Below are 26,817 nucleotides of genomic sequence, written 5' to 3'. Positions count from 1 at the left end.
CAGGTGGTTGCAACCCTTGCTGCAGAACCAAGTCTAAGATCAGTAGTCCAGGATTCACGTGGAGCTCTCACTTCTTCGCCTGAGGCCTTCAAACTTGGGATCAAAGATGTGACCACTTCATTCTGATCAGGTTTTAGTAACTTGGATTCATCACAGGTTTAGGGAACTGTAAATCCTCCAATATCCTTCAATTCCCTGCTTCATGCAAATGAATAGTCTCCTCACTAAAATGTTGAGGCTCCCTGGTGTCGACTGAAGAGAGTAAAGCTTACTTCTCTACCCTCAAGTTCCCATGCTATAGGACTTCTAAGAGAAGTCCATGAATAGAAATGAGGAGAACTCAGTCTGATTGAGAGGGGGCATGTTAGCAAGTCCTTCTGCCACTGGGCTCACAATCCAGCTCCTCCAATCCAACTTTCATCCAAAATTAAGCTGACCTTGTGCGTCCATTGGTCCACATGCTTGTGAAGTTTCTTCTAGTATGTTTTCTGTTGAAGACCCAAAAGATTGGAGAAATAATGGCTTTGCCAGACCTACTCGTGTTTCTTACCATAGTGAGTAGCAGTGTCATCATCAAAGGCAGTCTGGTTTCCATAGAGGCCACCTCTACGTCCAAATGTGTTAGGAGAAACAATGAGATGGCTACAGCTCTGGCCATAGCTTCCATCAAAAACAGAGTACTGGCTGAGAACACTGGTTCTCACAGGCAAATCACCGAAATCTACTAGAAGGAGAAAGTACCTTTTTTGTTCTTCCGTGAGTTGAGCTAGATGACAGTGGCAGGACTGCTGATTTTCCATTCAATCATGGCAGCACATAAATCCTATTCAATTAGGGTGGAGGATAAGGCAAAGTGTTGTTTTTCCTCCCTACCTAGCAAGAAGGAAGGCACATACTTCCAGTTTGCAAAAAATGGCTGTAGAATGTCCTTCAGTAGGACTTTCAGTGTCATTTTTATCCCATGTCAGATGTAGATCCAATCACATGCTCAGAGGTTTATTTTCTATTTATAAAAATGTCACATCATTTGGATAATCATCAGATTTGATCTCATAAGAAATTCTAAAGGTTGGTAATTTTGAAACCACCACATAATCCAGATCATTTACAGAAAAGCAACATGGAGGCCTCTTCTCCTACATTAAATGGGTCAAGGTTGTTAATATTGACTCTAAAGATACACCCATGTGGAAGTTGGGAGTCATCTTAAAGACATCCAGACAGCATATACAAATGCTGCTTGATGTTTGGTATGTCACCTGGAGAGCCTTGAGAATCAGAGAGACAAAGCTTTCTATTTGTCTAATTGTGCTATGATAATTTGAGCAAAGACATGACTGTGGCTGCATCAGTGGGGCTGCTCCAGAAGGAATCAATGGCGATGAATTCTGGAACTGAAAGAGACATGGCTCACACTACTCATTTTGCAGATGAGGAATCCAGAGTTAATGGTCCAAGGTTACACAAGAGTGAATTAATCTGATTAGAACCCAAATTTTCTGACTTTTACTCCAATGCTATTAACTTTACACCAAGATTCCTCTGTGGGATAATAATAGCCAGTGGTGAACTGCTCCCTACCTCCTCTCACCCAGCTTCCAGGAGCCGTAAGTCCCATTCTGGCTGCACGGAGGAGGAGTTGAGCTACTGTTACATCGTGGCTTCACTGATAGACTCCTTTAGGCTTGGAAGCTGTTCCATAGTCTTATGGACTTCTAAGCCATACTTTGTAAAGGGATCCATCCTCTTTCAAACACACTAATCCCAATCCTAGTAATATCCTGGTCATGTCAAAGAGCAAAACTCTTTCCCCCTTTTTAAGAACTATGCACTGAAGTACTAATTGTAGACAGCCTCTATTTCACCTGTCTCATGCTACTTATTCTTGGCTTCTACCCAATACTGGCTTCCATTAAAAATTACGTGTTTCTTACCTCCAGGTTACCGTGAAGAAGGATGAAGATACAGCCATCAGAAAAATGAATAAATAAATAAATAATCTTATAATTTGCCCTCTGCATGAAAGTAAGTATTGAAAGGCTGAATTTTTAAAAGAACTCTTACTCTACTATTTAAACTTTTTTCTTTTTTGCTGGGAAAGATTTGCCCTGGGCTAAAATCTGTTGCCAATATTCCTTTGTTTTTTTTTCCCTCCCCAAAGCCCTGGTACATAATTGTATATCCCAGTTGTAAGTCCTTCTAGTTCTTCTTTGTGAGCTGCCACCACAGCATGGCTACTGCCAGATGGGTGGCGTGGTTCTGCTCCTGGGAATGGAACCCGGGCCTCCAAAGCAGAGTGTGCCAAACTTTAACCACTAGGCCATTAGAGCTTACTCTTACTCTACTGTTGAGAACAGTGACTCAAAGTATTTTTTCCAACCCAACACATTTAAAAGACCTGAAATAGTTCCATTGAAAGCCGTGGTTCAACATGGCAGAGCTTCTCTGAAAGAGGTAGAATGAACTATTTAAAACACGTAGTTTTAGGGGAAAAAAATCTCCAAATGATTCTCAAGGCTTCCTTTTCTCTAGTGGAGAATTATTACCTGGCATTTTTAATACTAAAAATGGGAAGTCATTCTGTTTTGCTAAAATATACCATATTTTGCCTAAGCTTTGATTCTTCACTCAAGCCAGCAGAATGGGTTCCATGACTCTGCCAACTGCCTGAGAATCGGTGACATCTTCAGCAAAATATCCTCCTACAGCAGAACCACCTCCCCCAAGATGGCAGGGAATATGGCCGCTGGCAGCTCCTGTGCCCCATATCTCTCAGCTTTACCACCAAAATGGGCCTTAATTTTCCTTTCCCAGCTCCAGTTTGCAATAAAACTCCAAGAAGGCACTAGTCAGCCTATATTTGGTTCCATGCCCACAAATGTACTTTGAGTGGCTAAGTCTGGTAAGATGTCCAGTTTTAGACTAATTGCCACTGACAGAAGCAGGGTTATAGTAGAACATAAAAATGCCCAACTGGTTGACCTTGGGAATTCCTTTTCCTTGAACTTTAACTACCACATCTGTAAATTTAAAGATAAAAATACTTACCTTGAAGAAAGTTTTGTGAAGATATATTAGCATGTGTTATAGAAACACATGTGGCCCAAACACAGGCCATGGGACACAATAGAAGCCAGAAAAATATTGGTTTCCTTTCCCTCTTTTGCTATTTAGACCTAGTGGCATACATATGAATTTCCCACACCTATTTAAACATAATTGCCCCCCTGCCAAGACAGAGTATATTTTCAGCTTCTCTCTACATTTCATTTTATCTATTTAAAAGTAATGGGGGCATATTGGACACTGTTCTGGGTTAAGAACAGCTGGCCGAGGAGGACATGTGTTGATTATATGTCAGCACAGAAGTCAACAAGCCACCTTAAACTACATGGGACTGTAGGCTACGTCACTAGAGCACCCTGGGGCCTTGATTATCTAGATATCCTCTGCTGGGAGAAAAAAAAAAAACATTAGACTTTAAAGATCTCTCCACACAGAGTAAGACTAGAGGAAAGGATGCATAGGCAACCTTACCTCGATATCTAACAGTGCCTAATTAAAGCCCTTCCTACCCTAGGCACACTGGCTAACTGGCAGTGGGCTTAATAATCAAAGCAGCAAAATTTATATTATTCCATATACTGTGCTTCTTATTGATGGGAACAGTTATGAAACTTGGAGACAACAGCAAGGGGTTCTAATTTCTGGCACCAAGAACTTGGGCATGCCTATTATGAATAGACACTAAAGCAGTGTGAGGACGGAAAGGTAAGTGGATTGCTCACTCAGCAAGCTCTAATGTGGGACAACCTATGGTGACACCAAGCACTTGAACACTCCCACCAAGAAAGGCAGAATCTCCCTTGGGCCATGGCTTTCATTCTAATAATGGGAATTTAGAATCATAAGATAAAGAGATAAAACTCACTTTTAACCACGAACGTGAACGCTTGTCACAAAATCTCAACAAAAACAGCCTGAGAAGAACAGGAAAGTATTGTGTGTGTGAGTGTGTATGTGACTCTGTGTGTGTGTGTGTATTCAAAGAGAGGGAGAGGGAGGAAAGGAAGGAGGGATGAAGGAAGGAAGGAAGATAGATGGAGGGAGAGAGAAAATATAAACTGTTCGCAAGTCATCATGGTTCCTGAAGAGCAAAAGGAACATGGCATGTGTGCAAAGTCTGGGAATAATTTTCTTCAATTATGTCACAGCCATTGAGCATCATGGTTTCCACCTGAAGATCATGCTTGGCCTAGTTAAAGGATACATTTTTATAGCAGCATATTAGGATGATGATTATTATTACCGTAACCACATTCCTGCACAGAATGTGAATATTTTAAGGTGGAATTTATTTTTCTAAACACTCATATTGCGCCAAAACTAAGGCTGGCATAAATACTCAGAAAGATGTTTGTAGACATAAAAAGAACTTCCCCAGGGAGAACTCTGAGCACCTCATTTGCTCCTTCCAGGTCTCTGAATGTTAGCTACACCCTTGTGTTGTATGGAATTGAAGGATGGTGCATTATGTGTTTTGCATTTCTGAAAAGAGTCATCCACAAGAATTGAAACTTGGTGTGAAGGATATAATTTTTCCATCAGAAATGTAAGCATCACTTCATGTTTCATTTAAGCCCTCCTTTTAAGAACCACAAAGATCCTAAGGTGTTTCACGTCAGTGACATAAGGCAGGCCCCACACTGGGGTTTTTTTTGGTGATCCATAATGTGATTCTGAAATAAAAGTGACAAACAATTTTTAACACTGCATATGTTCAAAGACCTCTGCCAAGAAGGGGAAAAAATAGTCTTGGCACCAGAACCTAAAGTGCAACAGTTCCTTTGTGATCTGTAATGAGAAAACAAATGGCCATGTCTCTGATCTTGTCAAATTAGCAGGAGAACAGCATACGAACCTTTCAGGAGGCTGAATGTGCATTTCTTCAATGGATTCCCAATTCTATCTTCTGGAGTAGAGGAATCTGTTCACCTTTTTCAATACAATCCTTTTGTGGATTGTGTGTCTGAATGTTGGAAGTCGGGGGAGGGTGACAACTTAACTGCTTCCACACAGTAGAAACCAATATCTTTACTTCAAAAGGACCACAATGATGAGCCCAAAACTAGTTTTGTTCTCTGGTACCATCAGTTGACCTTGAGGTCTAGACCACACTGGGTAAGGTCTGGGACCTTGGCTAGCAACAAGTTGCAGAGCTGAGTATCTGTCTCAGTACAACACTGCCACATACACACAGCATCTCATGGTGCCCTGCCACATCTGTAGGCACACTACTTAAAGTGACAAACAGCAATACCACAGGCGTCGTGTTTCCCTCAGAAGGCACAGAATAAATAATTTAAATAACAAGTAGATGACATTTAACATTTTGAAAAACAATCTGTTTGTGCTAAAAGCACAATTAAAATACATTATATGTTAGGCAAAGGCCCAAACTTTGCATGCAATGAGAGAAAACTTCCGCTTTCCCCCTACACAGAAGAAAACTGATTTTGGTTTTGAAAATACAGAGCTGGGGTTCCTCCCTGTCAATGATATGCAAGTCAAGCCAGGTGCCCACTAAAGGCCTTCAAAGATGAACCAAAGGTGTCTCCATTGAACTGTTCCCACCCTAGAACAAGGTGGTCTGCTTGTGGAGGAGGGGGATGTCAGCAAGAGAGGAGAGATTAGGAAATTCCCATGGAGTGATTGAATGGGAAAAATTTCTGGGAAATGCCATCCTCAAAGATCTGCAGAGACCCAGCTGAGGGCTGGTCTCAGGTGAACCACGGCCTCCCCTCTGGATGGCTGCACACGGCCACATCTTTAATTAGACCCTCCCAGAATACTATGCTTCTGCCCATCTGCTGCCTTGTAATTGGGGAATGGGGGTCCAGGTTTATGTCACACTACAACTGAGGCCTGATTAGTACTTTAGAGTTTCCACATTAAAAAAAACCCAGAAAATCCATTGGTCTTCCAGCTTGGAATATTAATCTTAGTTGCCTTACCCCCTAAGATGATTTCCCGGAAGACTTAACACAAGTTCTCTGTGCTGCAGGATGCTTACTCTTTGGGGTATTTGAAATCACTATACATGACCTCCACAATGTGGAAATATCTCACAGTATCAGGCCATTTGTAGCTTTTGGAGGTGAAAGACATCCTGTTCTTCTTCTGCTTTCTATGGAAAAAATTACAAATATGTACATCTCCCCCGAGACCAATAGCTAAACGTCATATGAGTCCCTAAGGTAGAACAATAGAACAGGCACTGTAAAAACATTTCTTAGGCTAACTTCCAGATACGAAAGGAGTGCCTCAGAGTTGCCGAGTGGGTAAATCACTATATCACAAGGAATGATATTTTTAGACTGCACAAAAAATGAGGAATGCATGAAACCGCAGATGATAACGGAGAACAGCCACCCAAGTTAGGAGTATGGGCCGCATTTCCGCTGCTCATTTCCATAAGGGCTCTTTATTTTGCTCACTTGTCTCTGTAATAAAGTTTCTAGTTGAGAAAAATGGGTACTTATGGAAAGGTTATCATGCCTGTGCTGTCAATTTTTTATAGCCAACTCTGATATTCTTTTCTTTTGGTTTTCTGAACTCAGAATTTCTTAATTTTTAATTTAGCTGAAAATGCCAGTGGGTAATCTTCACCCCTTGCCCACCTCACGTTTGATCCCTGGTTCTCTCTGCCATATACCTTATCTCTTCAGTCATAATTTCCATTCTGTGTTGTAAGATAATTCATCTCTTTGGTCTTTTCAGAGCAATAATTCAATTCTCAGTAGTGAATATTCTTTTTTGTTTTTCAATTTTTCAATCAGAAGTCATTATATTTTTTACTTCTGGTAAGTCATTTTTGTGCCCCAATTATATCCTCTTGAGGATTCTCCTTATTTTATTCATTAAAGCACTGCTCTGTCTCTCCCACTCGAGCGAATGCGGTCAGAGACAACTGTACTATTTGTTCAGCTGGGTTCCCTGCCTCAAGTCCCTGAGTCCCTTTAAATATATGGTGACAACAGCACCCTCACAGTTCAGACTTTGGGCAAATAAAACAAGTGAGTGGTCGATGACAGAACATGTTTTTTCTCATCCTGTCCACTGAGCCCAAGTGTTCCAGTGAGGCCTCCTGGATGTGGACATGTCCAGCCACACAAGTTGCGGGTGATTTGTGTAGTTAAACAGAACCAAATCGACTATTATTTTGAAAAAAAGAAGTGTCTTTTCCTGATGGTTTAGAAATCAGAGAGCAAGTAAATGGTTAAATGTGAAGGTTCACTAATCACCTCTAGTATTTATGGTATATGACTGGCAAAAATGATGAAGATGCACACCATTGAATCATATGCTTATCTGACTGAGAGAGGTGTGGACACTGATGGGAGAATCACATTACGTAGATTCCTCAATTGTTTTAAAAGAAAATTTCAAAGAACTTGATCAGCTGAGCGTCCTAGAAGATGCAACTTTGCCCATCGAGCTCAACCCCGGTCTTACTTCAAGCAGGGTTGATTGACCCATGAATGGGTAGATACAGTCATAATGGGGCCATGTTAAGCAGGTAAATGAGCAGGGAAGATAATGTGCAAGAAAAATTAATAATGAAACAGATATGAAAGATATTGAGACAGAGAGGTTGAGAGAGAATGAAAACTAACTATCTTTCTTCTTGTTGGATTTATAGTTTGTAATTCCGGTTACTCATGAGATCTTGCTCTAGTTCCAGCCCTTGAATTTCAAGCTTTTTAAATATATTTCATTTATACAATGTATTTTCCTTTATATAAGCTAGCTTGAGTATATTTCTATTTCTTGCAACCAATCTCAAACTAAGACCCAAACCCAAGTTAAATTTACAATAATCTGATCAATTTTTACCATGTCTTTCTTTCTGAATTCTCTCCTGAGCTTCAGGCTCAAATAGCCAACAGTCTATCGGAAATCTTCATTATATATCTAAAATCATCTCAGACTTAACTGTGTGCAACACAATTCTCATTTTCTTTATGTTTTTCATATAAGCATATTCATCTACCAGTTTTCTCAGTAAATGCACTAAAATTTACCCATGTGCTCAGGTCAAAAACCTAGTTGTCATTTTAACTCTTCTGTTTTACCCACATACTGTACCACATCTGACTTACCAATATGAGACACATTACTATTTTTCATCAACATCCAGTTCTCTCTATTCTGAACATGCAAGAGAATTGCATTTCCTTGTCTCCTGGGTACCTTGCTCTGGACAATGAAATGTCCAGAGGGAAAATGTGCAGAGGGAAAGTTATATGTGTCATTCTTTCGTAGAAGCATTTAAGAGCTGTTACTTGATTGTCTATCTTTTCTTGTCACGTGATCGATGATACTTCACATGGTAGAGCATCTGTCAGCCTGGTTCCTGACTCACCCAGAGCCCTCTGCTGACTCAAGATATACAAATAGTGTGTTCAAAAATAAACCTTTGCTATTTTATGGCACTGAGATTTGGAAGTTGTTTGCAACTGCAGCATAAGCTAGCCTATCCTAACTGATAACAATCCTCAAGTCCTGTTGGCTCTATTGTCAAATTATATTCCAAACTTGATGCTGTTACCTCCTTTTCCACCATCATTGTTTTCCAAAGAACCTTCATCTCTCGCCTGGATTTACTGCAGGAGCCTCTCAATAGGTCTTCTTTTTTCTACTCTGACATCTCTAAACTCCATTCTCCATGCAGCAGTAAAACTTTATTATTATTTTAAAGGTGAATCTGATCATCATGCCACTCCCTCTCCCAAACCCTCAACAACTTCTCATTAAACTTAGAAGAAAAATCAAAATCTCTCCATGAACCACAACAGTCTATGATCTGACCTCTGCCTATTTGTCTCCTGCCATTCTTGTCTCTCTCTGCTCCAACCACGTTGTCTCTCTTACTGTTGCTTGCAAACAGTAAACTCATTCTCCCCTCAGGGTTTTTCTCTTGCTGTTCCTTCTGTGTAGAATGTTCTACCTCAAGACCTCTGTGTCTTGGCTTGATCCCCTCTCATACAAATCTTTGTTCCAAGATTACAGAACAGTCTCTACATTATCTGAAACGACATCCCCCGATAACTGACTATCCAACTACCCTTTTTGATTTTGTAAAGTACTCTTTGATTTATCTCATTTCTTTATTTGTTTAATTCATTTCTCTCTTCCTAGACGATGAACATGATAAGAAAAGGATTTTGGTTTTTGGTCTTCTGTCTCTGGTATCTAGAAAAGTGTCTGGTGCTTAGTGGAATTCAATAAATATTTAAGTGAGTGAATTAAGAAATAAATAGCTTAAACAATCAGAATGTCAAAACAATATTGCAATGAAGAGATAACTGAATAAGAAGTAATACTCTTTCACAAGTTCTTAACCTAGTTTGTTTTTTAACAGCAAAAATAAATAAAAATACTGCTATAAAATCAATTTGTATAGCTTTTATGCCCTACCACTTATAATTCATTTATTAAGTAAAACCTCACTTGTTCAAATTAGCTTGTTTAAATTAGCCAATGCATATTGAAACAAGTAGCCTTTTAAAAGAGAATCAGCACAGGATATGTTTAAAGCTGCAATGGCAATAACTAAGTTGTGTTCCTCAATCCAAAATATCTAAATTTTCTACAATGGGCCCAAGAAACGAGAAAGACAAAAATATGAAAGCAAAATAAGGACTCGATAGAGTAGGCTAGTAAGGAAATTGGAGAAAAACTATTAAGTGGGAAACACTAAGCTAAAAAATTTCTATGGAAAATAATTTTCTGAATAGTTTAACTAGAAGAGAATCCATCAGTAGAATTCACCAATGAGCTGTAAATGCAACATCTCCTTGATGATTTGTGTGTATGTGTATTTCCATCACATGCCAAGGTGACACATCTGAACTTCCATCAGTGGGGAATATCCTTGGATTATTGCTTTAGTGAAAATGATGGATTTGCACCAATACACTAGCTCAGTTATCAACTTTTACTCCTCAAATACTCTACATTTTTGCAAAGCAGATGGTCCAGATGAAGAGCATTTACTATGATCAAAAGATATATTGAAGACACCAGCTTTCAAAAGGACTGAAGTTCTCTCCCTGGCTCCAGAGCATTCCAAGGAGGAATGGCTGTCGGAGTCAGGAGAGCTGAGTCAGAGTCTTGGCCCTGTGAATTTGAAGTCTTGAGTATGTCATTTAACCTTTTGATATTGGATGAGGATAAGGATAACAATCTCTATCCCAGATGTCTCATAAGATTTTTTATGACAATAAATAATACATGTCAAAGACATGTTTTGTAAACTGGCTATTTTAGGTTTTTTATTATTATTCTGCTTCTTTGAGGTTATTAAAGGTATCCTTTAAATTGAAGTTGTCATATGCAATGTATACCTTTCAAAGTAAGAGGGAAAGAAAGAGCAAGCACCAAAATGGTTATGTTTGGCCACGTGGTCTTTACTTCTACTTGAGATTAACAATGTTCATATCCACCTAAGAAATGTTGAAATTATAGTAATTAGCAGAAAAAGACACTTTAAACACACAAAGGCACCAAGAGCCATCTCTCATTAGGAAACTCCCATAGCCTATTTGCATACAAAAATATTTCCAAACAATCCATATCCTACCCAAGGAGAAATCTAAATTCCTGGTCAGTCACAAAATGGAATAAAATTCTTTTTAGCACCCATGTGAATATCAGAGGAGAAAAACAAAGGGGAAAAAGGCACAAGATTGTGCATTATATGAAACCTATTTGCTGTTATAGTGTATAAATTGCCAAACCTCTGAAATCTAAGTCTCCATAGTGTCTCCAGTTATTGTATTGCTTTCTTTGCTTGAGTAATTCTCCTATTTATCATTAAACATATCCCGAAGATCTTATTAAATAAGCAGAATAAGAGGCATGATGAATACTCTGATAGAAGCATTTAGTTTCATAAAAAATCCTGATCATGACGATTTAGCTATCAATTATTTAAGCCCACTCCAATCTCACACTCAGTGATTAGTAATAAATAAAGAGAGCTCAGGATATGAAAAAATTACTGTACACCAGGAATCCTCTGTCAACAAAGATAACAAGTTTTTAAGAAAAATACCATAGGATGATCCTTTATTCTTAATCTTAATGAAATCCATCCTGTTCTCTCTTTTACATAGAAAACCCATACTGTCTAAAGATGTAAAAATGAGACCATGGCTAAATGAATCTGATCATTCTGCTCATCTTTATCACCAAAACCAATCAATATAATCCCTTCAGTCAATTCATTACGGGAAAATATTTAATCATCCATGTAATCCAAATGAAGCAGGGTCAGCTATCTTTGGCTCAAGGACTGGTCTACTTGATATTTATAGAATAAATTTATCTGTTTTTCTGAAATAGAGGATCAAATTATACCATCTCAAATGTTTCCTGATTGTGTTGTTTCCCCTACCTCATGGTGATTCTTGGCCAGCCATTCCTTAATGGTGCTGAGGGCAATGACTGCAGCAGGCTCATTCGGGAAACCTAGATGAAGAGCAGAATAAAACAAATTAATAAAAGCAGAAGAAGGCCATAGAGAAGTCAATCATGGAAAGACACTGGATTTTTCTCATTTAAACAGTATGCAATTCAACCAATTAGTATTGAGCAAGGCAGGCCTTAGTAAGGTATACATGGATGTGAAGCCTGTGATCCTACATGTAAGGCATTAAGGGGGCTGCTCCTACACCAGTCTAGAGCTAAAAAGCAATAAAGGATTTAAACATTTCTTCAATTCTACAACAACATAAATTAAAAATATATTTACATTTGCTTCATAGCTTCCAAAGCACTTTCATATAATTTTCTTATAAGAAGTGCTCAGATTAAAGTTTATTACCCTCAATTTACAAACCAAGTAAATATGGCTCAGAGAAAACATATGGCTGACCCAGGGTCACAAGTCCAGCAGTACTCCACCAATGAACTGACACAAGGCAGAGCAAACAACTTGCCATATCACTGAAAGCTATTGTCAGAATTCAAAGAAGGTAACGCCTTCTCCGTTTAGGGCTATCTGAGATGATGTTTGAGATTAACACAACATGAACTGATCTGATTTTGTAGGATGGGTTTGGTTTTAGAAGGGCAGCAACAATGACACACTTGTACTATGTCCCAATGAACATGAGCACACATAATCAGAATGTCTAAATCTCATCCAGAATGTCCCTTTAGCTTATATAAACTAAACACATTCCTGAACTTGCAGAATCATCAGACATTCTGCCAATAGAGATTAAAAATATGTGAAGGAATAACCTCATAAGTTATATATGGGGCAGAAAGAAGAGATGGGAGTGACTATTCTATTGAAACTACTCTCTTTAAGCTCATCACTGGCTTCCTAATCACCAAATCCATAGCCTTTCAATCAGTCTTCATCTTCTCCAGAATTAGATATGCTTGACTACTTTTTCACATTTCAATATGTCTTCCCTCCTGGATTTTCTTTTTTTCAAGCTTATTTTTTATTGTTTTAAAGTATACAATTCAGTGGTTTTTCACATGTTCACAAAGTTGTGCGACCATCACCTTTAATTCCAGAATATTTTCATTATCTCCAAAAGAAACTCTTACCCATTCATAGTCACTCCCCAGCACCCAGCCCCTGGCAACCATTAATTTACTTTCTGTCGCTAGGGATTTGCGGATTCTCCTCCTGGATTCTGCAATACTGCTTTGTTCCATGTCTCCTCCTACCTCTTTGATCTCCTCTGGCTCCTTTTTCTAGAAACATGCATTAAATGTATACCATTCCCAGCATCCTAAACTTAGCCCTCTTTTCCCTCTATACCCTCTGCTTTAACCAGCAGCAGAATCATCCATCAACACGTCTATGAGGATGTCGTCTTGTCAGAGAGGCTCCTTTGACACTGTCCATGTAGATTCAGGAGAGAGGTGTTGCTGTCATGGAGAGATCCAAGATTTAAAAGACCAGTTTTATTGGAAGGCCAATACATCTTCCAGTAGTTCATACTAATGGTTCAAATCTCAGTAAAACTTCAAAGAAAATGTGTGAGAGAAGAGGAGTAAGAAAGAGGAGGTGTTTGCCCCCATTTTCAAGAATAAATATTGCTTTTCTGATTGGGTTTCTACCCGCTTTGTTAAGAGAGTGCGTTAAGAAGGGGGACAAAATAAAGCAGGGCCGAGCTCCATTTATTTTTGTTTATAAGCCAGCGAGAACCACTGTCATATGAAAAATGTGCACAAGTTCTCAAAACTTTGTAAATTCATTTACAACATTTGGGATTATGAATTTGTTTTGAATTGTTTCATCCCATTCATTCCCTTAAATGAAGGCTCCAAAATGTAAAACCCTTAAAATTAGCAAAACTTGTTAATTAATTAATTACCAATTAGCTAATTCATTAAACAAATTATTATTGAACTAGAAAAGAGTATATATATATATGCACTTTTAATGAGTCCTTGTCCTCTAAAGCCCAAAGCCTGGAGGAGAAAATAGACAAGAGGCAACCGCATTGCAGCACGACAAGTGCGTTAGGGTTGTGGAGATACAGATGAAGAGAACTAAGCAAGAAAGGGGAGGCTTTCTAGGAAATGGTAGAATGTTTGGGGAGAGGGACTGCAATGTGGGGAGCTGAGGAGACATTGTCCTCATAAGTAAGCTGTGAGCGGCAAGGAGTTAACGGAGAAGGTGAGGGAAAGTGAAGGAGGGAAGAAAGCAGGAGTCCCTGTGGGCTGTAAAGAAAAAGAAAGAGGCCAGGATGGGCATTTGTGGTTCTAGGTTAAACACAGAAGGCTTTTTCAGGCCACCTCTTCCCTGAGTTTAGCACCTACATTTGTAGTCACCTGGATATCTCCCCTTGATGTGCTCCAGAACCAGAAATAACGTGTATTCTTCCACTAAGTGAAACTCTTTCCCGATTTTCTGGTTTCTGCCTACGGCTCTATTTCTCTCCTAGTCACCACCATATGTGACTGCTTTCCTTGCTGGTAACTGAGTCCTAAAGACATTGTCCCTCTGAAATATTTTACACCACCCCTTCCTTTCCTTCTTTTCCCATTGATCTCATTTAAGGTCTGATGAGCCCTCACCCTGACACCTGCAGTCAACTCATAATTGTGCTCCTTTGGTCTTCTCCTCTTCTACAATCTATCCAGCACACCACTTCCAAGCGATTCTTCCTAAAGTATAGTTATCATCACACCACATCCTTACACAAAACAATGGCAGCCTTTGCTGACTCTTCAGCTCCTACACAATAAACTTTAGCACCTTAACTTGGCATTACACACCCCAAGAGGCCTTTCTAGACTTGTATCTTAGTTTCCCCTATTTATTCTCTTCCCACAAAATTCTTCTCCAACTTTTTGATATGTTTAAGAAGTACTTAAATCATAAATTTATAGGGCTATATAAAGCTAATAAATACTGTAATCACGCTCAGTTGCAATGGCCATCAGCATTAACCTTTAGAAGACGTAATTCCCCATGGAGAAGTTATACAAGTTCTTATAGAACCATGGCAACTACAGTCAGTTCTCAATTATTTGTGACCTCCTGGTCACTTTCCCACACTCATCAAAGACTCTGGCACTGAGTTATGGTTTTCATTTCCACCTCAGCGCTTGCCATAACCCTGGATGATTTTAACATCCAAGAGGAGGACCCACCCAGCACCTGGCCTGCCAGTTTCTTGAACTGCTCATTTTTGACAACAATCTCCATTCCTCCTTCTCCCTAGATTACACCCTGGACCTTGATGTAACATTTCCATTTGAAAATTACTAATTTAAGCAATTCTCTCTCAAAACATTTTCTCTCTTTAGTTTGTTTGTTCAGCTACTTTCCAAGGAATGTCCCTCACAAACATTTAAGCCTACTCTGTCCTCAAGCCACTCCCCAAATTAATGCAAACATTTCTCCCCTGAATAGGCTGACTCTTTCTTGTCTCTTTAGGCTCATCTCACACCGTATCATTCTTTGCTTTCTCCACTCCAGCCACACTGGCCTTCTTTCTGTTCTTTGAATGTGGCATGCTCTCTTTTGCCTTCCTGTCATAAGGCCTTGCTCACGCTGTTTCCTCTTTCTGAAATGACATTTCTCTCCTCTTTTCCTAACTTATTTTAACTTTTATTTGTCTTCTTCTCAGTGACCAATTCTCCAAGGAAGGCTTCTCTGACACTGTTGACTCCCTATTTTGTGCTTTCATAACACCATGTAGCTTTCCCTTGCAGCACTCATCATAGTTGCAATTTTATACTTATTTATGTAAATATTTGATTAATCTTAATAGAGTGAAAGCCCTAAAGAGGCAGATACCACTTCTGTTTTTGTTTAGCACTGTATCCCAAAAACACTGCTGCCACAGAGGAGATGATCAATAAATAAGGGTTGAATGAATGAATGGATTGCAGACTTGTGAATCTTTGTATTGACAGTAAGAAAAGGCTAACTACTGGGAGAACAAGGGTGTTTAGCCCTAGAATATGGGGAGGGTGAAGAGATTCTGAGAAGATGTGCAAATAGAAGGATATATCCACATTATCGTATTTCATTCCTGAGGAAAAATTATTGAGAAGATGTATATGAGAAAACGTAGCTCCTGGTGGGAAGATATGCTGTAATTAACTAAAAGGGGGAAAAAAATCAAGACAACTTTCCCTGAAAGTACATCTGCTTTCAGTGGGCATATATTTACAAGATAAAGTATGATGTTCAGAGTAAACAGCAACAGCACAATCCTTTGTCCACTAAACTGCTAGACCCCAAGGGTTATAAGTAAGACCAATAAATACACAAGGATAGATTTTTGCCCAGCGATGGGCTCCTGATGACAGTAAGGTCTGCTTCAGAAGATCACATCCGTATTCTGGTCACCAGGGGACTTTTGTTCACAAAAGCAGAATGGCTACCCAGAGGGAAGGCTGCAGACAAGCTTCAGATCAATCATTGAATTAGATGGTATAGAAAATCTCTTCCAAGTGTGAGGGTCAATGAGGCTGAACAAGCCACTAACAATTTAGGGCCAGGCATGCAGGAAGCTGTGTGTGTGTGCCCAGGTGTGCACAGAATCTGTTCTTCTGCTAGCATTCCAAAGCTTAGCTCCTTATTCATTAGGATGGATTATTAAAATTAACTTTTGTTGTAAATGTCAAAGTTGACTTACACAACACATAAATGATTTTTTCTTTTTATTTACATTTGTATTTAAATTGCTTGCTGAATTTTTACATATATACATACATGTAACAATTACCTAAATCAAGATATAAAACATTTCCAGTACCCCAGAAAGCTGCCTTGTCCCAAGTCAATATCTACCCCCGATATAACTGCTATTCTCTCTTCTATTATCATAGGTCAGTTTTGCCCGTTTTTACACTACATATACATGAATATACAATGTGCACTCTGTTTTGTCTATATTTTGCTCAACATTATGCCTGCCTGATTTATCCATGTTATTACATATAGCAGAAGCTCATTCTTTTTCATTGTAGTGTTGCATTCCATTGTATGAATATTCCACAATTTATTTACCCATTCTAGTGTTGATGGACAATTGGGTTGTTTCCAGTTTGGGGCTATTATAAGTAAAGCTGCTGTGAACATTCTCATACATGTCTTTTGGTGAACATAAGCACTTGTTTCTGTTGAGTATACACCCAGGAGTTGGGCTACTGATCCATAGGTTATGCAGATATTTGACTCTGATAGATCCTGCCAGTCTTCTAAAGCAGCTGGACCAATTTACATTCCCACTAGAAGTATATGTATGAAAGTTTAAAATAAGTATTATTTAGTTAGTTAGCATGTCAATATGTAGTTACTGATTATATTTTCTTGAGCACATTTAAAGCCATTAAGGAGAGCTTTAAACTAATCAATATATTTTATAGCTAGAAGTTCAGACAAGTTTTATGACCTGCCTGTTTTCTCCCTATAAAGCAGTGAGTACTTAAGCCAAGAGAGGACAAACTCTGTCAACAGAACATCAGCACAATTTAAACAAAAGAGGGAAAAAGTAAAATAGCAAGTTGAGTTTGCAATGGTTTTCATCCACAGTACATCAAATAATTCATTAGGCAGACATTTTCCTTTCATTCAGTTATTAAGCAAATATTTCTTTTTTAATCAAATTGCAGAAACATACAGCAATGAAAACTCATTGAAGGTTCTACCATGCCACTGAACTATTTGTTGGAATTATTGGAAACCTGGAATCTTTTCAACACATTTGGAGTGAATCTGGTTTTGACCTTGCCATAGACAATTTTCCTCTCTGGTTTTTTTGTTTGTTTCTTTTCTTGCTGTTGGTAATTCCCCAATACCTTTAACTTTGTCCATAGGTTCCCATGTTGTAGAAACGAATAGTTCCCTTGATATGAAACTCAAACATGTTCTACTGAAACTTTAGCATATTCTACTAAAATAAAGATAGATATGACTTACTCTGCCAGCAAAATTGTCTTTTTGGAGGGAGAAGCAATGGATTAGCTTTTGTTTTAAACTTAAAATGAGGGTCTGCTTGTAGCTACAGATTACCACATCACAGAGAGGTGTATGGTAATGCCTTAAGTCAATTATTTCAAAGAGGTTCTTACTACAAAAAATTAAAAATCAACCTGAACATAATACCAGGTAAAATTAAGCCATGCTTTAAAATGTTAACCCCATCTACCATTTACAATCGCGAAGGCCTTCTCTCTCCTGCATTTTCCCCAACACCCCTTCTAGTCCAGTTACCAGGAGCCACCCCTGCTTTGATCATGGATGCCTTTCTAGTAGTTGTAAGAAGAAAACAATCTAGAGACCAATGTGCAGGTGAAGTTCATAAATCTAAAACCTATTGTTTATGGACTGAATCACTTTATTTTCAGCTGAACAATTTCTTCTGTAGTTGTTTTTATCTCAAAGGGTGTTTAATTCATACTCTCACCCCACCCAGCAAGGGACTTGGCCCAAAGTTGTGATAAAATACTAGCAATTTTATGGAATCATAAATCCTCATGTATACTGCATATTATTTAGAAAGTGTCTGTCGTAATAACCAGCCTTCAGAGTGAGTATAAGCACCAAATTGGCACTGAATTGCTACAAATATCCAGAAGTTAGAGGCAGTAGTTAAAAACATCAAACTTCCTTGAACTCTGCACATTAAATTCACGCCCACTTTTGAGCTCTCCCGCCCCATCAAGTCTTTAATGAGGAAAGCATGATGCTGCCTTTTTTTCTACTCACACACAAACTCAAATAAAATAAAAATATTATGCAGTTATTAAACGTGGGATTTTCAGCGTTGATGAACATCTCTGACTGTCCTAAATGAGAGGGATGTGTCACTGGGTTTATTGAAATGTTAACATCAGTTGAACTGGGATTGTCAACATTGACTATCAATGCAAAGTTACACTTTACTTGATTTTTTGGAGAGTATAACCATAATATTTTTCCATCTTACCATAAAAGTTCTGGTGTGGGGACCAAAGGGACATGAAACAGTATACTATACAAGCTCAGGTAAAAGGAGATAAAGTGTGAAATGAGTTGTGTTTTTCTCAGAACACATTCCTCACCAATCCCCCCTGAACACACACACAGACACACCTGTTCCGGGTGGGAAGCAGAGGTAGACAGATATAGAGGGAGGGTGTTGGGGGCATGGAAAAGTATAGGGCAATACATTTTTTTTTTTATTCTAAAAAACTGCTTTCCATCAATCCCCTCCCCCTAGGCCTCTTTCTAACCCATAAAAGCAATTCTGATAGCAAGATGAAATCAAATTACTTGAGAGAAATGAGCTGAAGGAGCCTCACCGTTAAGCAATTGCTAGAGCAGCCACTCAGACAATTCTAGCTAAAGGCTGAGTTTCACAAAACATAAAATAGGTAAAGTAATAAGAGTGACACTGGCCCCTGTGACTGCAGTGAGCACGGCAGCAGAATGCTAACGAGGGTGTCATTGGCTTCCCTCAGGAGAGCAAAAGGGCACCCCAGTAAGCAACAGTGAGGTGGCCACAGTCTGTCACTAAGATGGTGGAGACTGGGCTGTAGTTTAGAAGGACAAGGCAGGTTTTGTTATACGTGTATATATACATAATGTGGCATATTAATAAGTTGAATAACCATAGCAGATGCTGACAATGCCCCACATATATCCCCTCGGTACATGCCATCCTTGCACACTGGCTTGACTTACAACCATTGGCATCTGCAGTCTTTTACCTGAGGCCTCTGTCTGGCGTCCAGAGCTCCCTCTGCCCATATGTGGGGCAGGTCCAAAGTGTCAGGGAATCAAGGCCTTCTTCAACCAATGAGTAACAAGAGTTGTTGGACAAATGCCCCAGCTCGCTCACCCTCGGGTGGGTTAACACTGGGCTGCATGCTCTACACAGTTGCCCAGATTTGCCCGGTGGGAGTAAGCTCCAGTTGTCCACAGTGGCAAATCACTCAATAACACATTCTTTACTGGCTTCCTTTCTTTATCTACCTCTCTTCCCCACTCCTTGTCCTGAAATGATCTCCCAAATTAACTACTTGCACCCAAACTCTTGCCTTTGAATCTGCTTTTGGGGAAGCCGGACTATGACAGCAGTCAACATACATCCACGAACTTGAGAAAAGGAAGTGTCACGTCTTACCTTGATAACACTCTTTCTCTAAACTTTTCTAGTTATAATCTCTGGCAAATGCACGGTAGAGAAATGTTTTATAAATTACTTAATGACATGTGGGGAAAGAGTCAGGGAGCTCACTGGCTGTCAGCCTGAAAGCACAACACACAGTCATGTGCCACAAAGGGACATTTCAGTCCACAACGGACCACGTACATGACCGTGGTCCCATAAGATTAGTACCATATAACCTAGGTGTGTGGTAGGCTGTACCTTCTAGGTTTGTGTAAGTAGACTCTATGATGTTTGCACAGCAATGAAATCATCTAACGACACATTTCTCAGAACATATCCCCACCATTAAGTGATGCATGACTAGTAAAACTTTGGGGGAGTGTAGAAGTCATATAGGCCAGGCATGTAAACCTGGCCCCACTAGACAGAAATCTTGAAAGAATAGTAAATTGTTGTTGCTGCTGCTGCTGCCACTGCTGTTGTTAACGTTTATTGAGCAATTATTATGTACAAGTCACTCTACTTAGCATTTACATGTATTATCTTATTTAATTTTCACAACAACCCAGTGAAAAGAAGGGAGAAGAGTAACAAAGATGGGTTGGTCTATGAATGGACAGTGACTTTAGTGTATTGAGGGAGGGGTCAAAGATGGCTAATTTGCCACTAAATACTACCAACAGGTGTGCAAAGTTAAGTCTGACTATGTCATACGAGCTGTAGTAAACTCAGTATCACTCACTAATGTGGTTTGGACTAGCATCCTCTTGAAGAGGAAGCAATGATAATGCATGTGGTCATGGGTGGGCATGGGGTGAGAGTCTAGGCTGTCCTTAGGAGCTCTGCTTCCTCTGGCTTCCACATAAAATAGCCCAAACCCTCAAAACTCCCTTTGAGATGTATATAATCTTTCCCATTTTATAGAAGAGAAAAAGCAGCCCTCAGAGAGCTTTAGCAGGGCGCAAGGCCAGTACCCAAGCCCGGGTCTGCCTGATTTCCCTCCACCCGCACCCTAGCCCAGTGCCTGCCACATTGTTCATCCTCATATCTCCATAGAATGGATAGAACATACCATAATGCCTCTCCTTCAAAGACTCCAGTACCAGGGCAACACTGTTTCAAGCTCCAAAGAAAGGAAATAAAATTGGAAGACTTATGGTCAGAAAGCTTGCTTCAGAGTGTGGAACACATTGCCTGCTGCACGGGCCACACCCAATAGACCTGGGGCGACTGATGTTCTGCCCTCTTTCTCGGGTGGCAGCAACCAGTCTGCCATTTAATGTCTTCATTGCAGAGTAGGGGTGGGGCCCAAGAAGTCCCTTGGGAATTCACAAAAGCTGGGTTCTGATGACACAATTACCCCTCAATATTTAGGTACCACCATTCCAGACAAGAATCTGTAAATTTGAAGCTCACTGGCTCACAACAGAACTTCTGTGACAGCACGCCTCTCCCCGTGGTCCTGCCTCACCCCTTCCTTTATTTTATTCAACTTAGCACTGATTTTCCTAGCAGGGCCTCTAGGATTAGTCATAATATAAAAAGAGAGAAGGGAAATTCTGCACTTCTTATCGTTTTAATCTCTTCAAACCCATTCTTTCATTTCACTTGACATTATGTGTGCCACAGCAAACGATACCCCATAAATTCTACTATATTCAGCCTCAGCCTTGAGTTACTTTTGCTTTTATCTATTTAAAAAATTGTGAAACATGAAGTTTTCCTTTCAAGTTGTCTTCTCTGCTCTACAAAGCAGGTATGAATGAGCTGCATCTTTACGCGACACAAGGTTACAATCTATGCGAGCTTCATCAGCTTCTCAAACTTATGAGCTCCAGTGTCTATTTCTGAGGTATTTTTAAAATGATCTTTTGCCTAAGGAATTGTAATAATGACCTGAGAAATGGCTCGTGAAACAAATTCTATTCTATGCAAGCTGTTCCTGCTAACCCTGAATAAGTCTCCTGAGAAAGGAGATGAAAAATCTCATAGAATCGCCTGGAATAGAATTTTTCTAAAATTATTTTTTAAAAGAACATTTTTCCTACAAGAGTAATCAAGGGAGTTCATTAAGGACATCCCATTTGAGTAGAAAAGATTTATATTGGGATCTACTGGGAGGTGAAAATGCAGTTTCTAATTTTTGAGCTGGTGGCATTCTATGGTGCATGGACCTAGTAGCCAATGATCTTTCTAAACATAAAGCATATGGTGTCATGTCCACACTAGGAGATCCCAGTGGCTTCCTCCACACTTATGACCAAAGTCTAAACTCCCTACTTTGGCTTGCAGAGCCCTTGACTGCTATTATTACAATCTGTCCCATGTGCTTGGTTATCACGTGTCTCTCTCACTGGAATATAAGCTCTGCAAGGCAGAGCCCTCGTCTGTCCTATTTACCTTTCCACCTTCAGTGCTCAAAGCCAAATATGTGCTCAATAAAGTATCATGCTGTATTTAGGAATATGGGAAATACCTAGTTGCTCCAGTGTGCTGTGTGGCTCCCTAGAATCCTGCACTGATTTTATGCCACCTGAGGCCTAGGAAAATCAGCCCTCTCACTGGAGGGCAGGAAAGGAACTAATTCTGCGCTGCTCTCTGGTATCTGTTGGCCAAGACGCCCCATGCATGTGACCTTGGCACAACATAAAGGCATGACGTGGGGGAATGAGAGCTAAGTTCCCTTGGCTTTAGGTCCAATAAACATCTCTTGGGGTTTTGTTACCCCCAAGATGGGGCAGAGCACAGGACCTCTCTCAGGGACACATCAGCATACAGGGTCTCTTAGCTTCATCTGTCGCTGACTCACAGGCATTAAACCACTTCTGTCCCAAGAAGCTTTTATGCTCCCACCTGCACAGATAGGTGCTAGATTCTCCTGAGGGAGCCACACTGAATGCTGCCATCACAGCTCCCAGAAGCACTAACCCTGACCACCCCAATGTGGAAGAAGAAAAGTTAGTCCCCAAAGCTTCTGATTATTGGCTTTTAATCTTCAATGATTAGTCAAGTTCTCTGAGTTTGTAAACTTCCCTCATAACTCCAGGAATTCCTCTGAAAGGCTTCTCGGTGACCAACCAACTCCCCATGATGAACACTCACATGGAGAATCTCTCCTCTTCAGATGTGAATGTCAGGACAGACCTTGGCTATAACACTCTACATTCTGAGGTGTGTCTGAACTAGTCTCTCGATTTTAACGTGTGGAGTTTTCCTAAATAGGGCTGGTCCAGTTGGTTTGATAGAATTTACAACGGCAGCCACTCCTTTGCTGATTGAGACAGATTAACGCATTCTTAGGGACAAAGACTGTGATTTAAAATAACACATTGTTTGATATATTTTTGTGATCAAATATACGTTATTTGAGGGCCAGCTGTGGTTGCCTAGTGGTTAAGTTCAGTGCACTCCACATCGGCAGCCTGGTTAGGTTCCTAGGCGTGGATCCACCCCACTCATCTGTCAGTGGCCATGCTGTGGCGAGGGCTCACATACAAAATAGAGGAAGATTGGCAACAGATGTTAGCTCAGGAAGAATCTTCCTCAGCGAAAAAAAAAACCACATTATTTGACGTAATTAAAACCCACTGGAGGACATCATCCTGAATATCATTTTCAAAGACATTCCAAAAGATATCAAGTAAGAAGTTCTGAAAATTTCTGTGTTAAGACAGAGGACATACATTCAAGTTTGATGTGAGCAGTAATGCCACCGTTAGATTGCTGTGTCTCTTTTTGACAGTTTAGTTTCTGAGTGTGCTGGATCACATAAGAGACCTCAATTAGTCACTCCTCATCACCATATCCTTTGCCATCTGAATCTGACCTTGCAGAGTCTGTCCCTGTGGGTGGAGTGTTTATTTCCCTGCCCACTGATGTTGAGTTTCACCATGTGACAATGGGATGAGAGCAGATATGAGGCTTTAAAAGCACTTGCTGGCTGCCCATCAAGGGACGAATGGATAAAGAAGACGTGGTATATATACACAATGGAATACTACTCAGCCATAAGAAACAATGAAATCCAGCCATTTGTGACAACATGGATGGACATTGAGGGTATTATGCTAAGTGAAATAAATCAGAGGGAGAAGGTCAAATACCATATGATCTCACTCATAAATAGAAGATAAAAACAACAAAAAACAAACACATAGAGACAAAGATTGGATTGGTGGTTACCAGAGGGGCAGGGAAGAGGGAGGAGGGCAAAAGGGATGATAAGGCACATGTGTGGGGTGATGGATTGTAATTAATATTTGGGTGGTGAACATGATATAATCTATGTAGAAATAGAAGTATAATGATGTACACCTGAAATTTATACAATGTTATAAACCAATGTTACTGCAATAAAAATCAATTTTGTAAATTAATATGAAATGTGTGCTGATGGGAAGAACATTTCAAGACAGTTCCTGGTTTTCCATCTTCCATTTTTTTTTACATGTCTGTTATAAATAACAATTGGTTACTTTGGTTGAGGTAGTATTTAACATAATGGTTGAGATTCTACTAGGTGTAATAGTTCTAATGATACATGAATGCATAGGGAGGAAAATAAACATTATTTGTTTGTTTAAAAAAATAAAGTAAAATAAAAGCCTTACTGCATAAAAAGAGAATGCTCCAGGTAGCTGCTGCTTTTTCAGACTGGCTCCTGAAATGAGACAGGTAGAACAGACCTGAGCCCCAACAGGAGCCTGTAATCGAAGTTTGCCAGGGCAAGCCCAGCCTCCATCAGTTAAACCGCAGCCAACCCACGGAACCGTGAATAAAAGAATAAAGGCCATTTGCTGTCAGCCACTGGGTTTTTGAGGTTGTTTGTAATGCAGAAAAATCTGACTGATACATTGAGTGAGAAATGACAGTGCTGGTGAACATATGCTTTTTCTGAAATCCCACTGAGGATGCTGAGCACTCAGGAGTGGTTTTTATTCTTATCTAGGTCTTTGCTGTCTGTGGAATATGGCTTCACCCACTGACTGTCCAGGATAAAAATGTCATATACATAATAAATTCTGCATACCAGTTTAAGGAATTCAAAGAGGCGTGGGAATTGGTTTAAGAGAAACCCTGAAATAAGGAAAAAAGAAGAGGTCTTGCAGTCAGACCTACCAGATATTGCATCCTCCCCTGAAAATTGCAGTAGGTGTGAGCACAACCTGTCTCTATTCCTCAATATCCTCACCTGTATCATGGGGATAAGACTACCTTCTTGTTAAGATTAAATTGTATAAGTCACATATTTTGCCCCTCACAGGCCTTCTTGTTAGTCTCCTTTCCCTATATTTATCTTATTTCCTTAAAGATGTAAGAAAGCCTAAATGTACAAGAATGCTATTCAGCACTTGAGGCCTGGAAACCCAGCTGGGAGCTCCAGGCTTTTCAGTATGCCACAGAGTAGCAACCTAAAGCATAGGTGTGTTCAATTCTCAAGATCAAGTACGGTCTCACTGTTTTACTCAAGAACTTGGAAGCAGACTTACACTACCTATTTTTTTTTTTCCTAGGATCCCTTCCTGATACTAGAAAACATAATTTTTGGTAAGAGAAACAGGTAGTAGATGAGCAGGTTTTAACAAAATGACCTCGTTTATACCTAAAGCTCTGATGGAATTGTACCATCTTTGCTGTAAAGTATCAAACCTCAAAGAACTTACTAATTAGACCCTCAAATCACTACATTCTGCATTTCACAGCATTTTAGTAATATGAATACATTTCTTTAAAGAATCTAAAATGAATTTGGCATGGCCTGAAGATCGACTCTGATTCATTGCATATACGATCTTTTCCTCTTCTACATAGAACATCCCTTGACTTGGATTCCTAAGTTTTACCCAAACATAAGAGACTGTTCCTGAAAATGTCTAGAGAGATGTAATTGGAAGTGATGCATGTACGATTTCCCTCAAACAGAAAGAACCTGGCTCATTCCTCTTAACCACAGTGAGGCACTTGCAGAATAGACAGCATCTGAGGAATGACAGAAGAATGAAGAGACCAAATAAGCCACAGAATTGTAAAGCAGGAAAATTGCTTTTTAAAATGCAAATTTCCCACAATGCTCATCATTGTTAGCCTTAATCATGAATGACAGTATTTCACAAACCATGAGCTCTAGACTAAGTTTGTGGTAGAATAATGAAATCCTAGAAGGGCATAGTTCTCATCAGAAATCAATTTGTTCTCCTGCTTGAGCTGTAGTAAGCAGACACAAGATAGCATGAAGTTGTAATGTGCCATGACAATCTGCTGGGGCAAGAAAGGAAGTTTAGGATGTGCTTTTAGTAGGAATAAATATCCATTTAAACATAAATGTTAAAGATTTATTTTGATGGATCTCTTTAGGAAGTTGAAACTTTTGTATACACTCACAGGTATTCCTGAGAGAAAAATAAAGTAGATGTGTGGACAATATTTCACTTATGTAACATCTGACATTTTTCTTCTTAAAAAGTAGAATGTCATTCTGGCATGTAAAAAGTAGAATGGCTTTTGTCACAGCCTCCTAACAAGTGAAAGACTGAACAAACTGAAAATATCAACAATTCTTAGACCCATCAGAGAAGTTAGGTCACAGAGCAAACCACTGTCTCCCAAATTGGAGAGACAGACAGGTGAATACAGAGAATCAGAACTTACCAGAGCAGAAACCACTGAGCAGAAATGTCCACAGCAAGCAGTACCAGGGTAGGAAAACCTACACTATAATTGATGAATTGTTGGAGCTTGGAGTAGACAAGCCTAAGAGTGAAAAACTCCAGGGGGGCCTGGTCTTAGAGCAGCCCATCACACTTTTGTAAGTTTTACCTCCAGGAAATTGACCAGTTTCTCACAGTGAATATAAAGAAAAATCCCCTTGCGCTTCCTACGGGCAGAGGGGAAAAGGAACTATTTTGAAATATGCCACTATGTTCTTAACAAGACTTGCCTTCAGGAGAAACTATTTTACCAGAGCTTAACCTACCTGGGGGAATGGCAATATTCTACTCCAGCCAGCTCTAGCCATCCATGTGCAGGAAGGGCAATACACAACTCCAACCCACTCTAGTCATCCTATCCCACCTACAAGGGGAGAGAGGAAAACTAAGCAGTGCTTGTGGTATTCATAGTTCAGAGGCACAGGCTCACTAAAAGACTAAGACCTAATCATAGGACTATA

At 39.6% G+C, this 26,817-nt stretch overlaps 1 protein-coding gene across 1 annotated transcript in view; it reads right to left on the bottom strand.

Moving 5' to 3' along the window:
- LOC131418212 (ADP-ribose glycohydrolase MACROD2-like) overlaps positions 1–26,817 on the bottom strand; it is a 709,048-nt gene that overhangs the window by 422,878 nt on the left and 259,353 nt on the right. Inside the window, exon 3 of the mRNA XM_058562207.1 lies at positions 11,462–11,535. The gene's annotated coding sequence lies outside the window, so the exon portion shown is untranslated. The remainder of the gene's footprint in view (positions 1–11,461; positions 11,536–26,817) is intronic.

This window comes from Diceros bicornis, chromosome 19, assembly GCF_020826845.1.
Source record: "Diceros bicornis minor isolate mBicDic1 chromosome 19, mDicBic1.mat.cur, whole genome shotgun sequence".
Classification (NCBI taxonomy): Eukaryota; Metazoa; Chordata; class Mammalia; order Perissodactyla; family Rhinocerotidae; genus Diceros; species Diceros bicornis.
The sequence above is the reverse complement of the archived record's forward strand: the minus strand, read 5'-3'. Positions and strand labels throughout refer to the sequence as shown.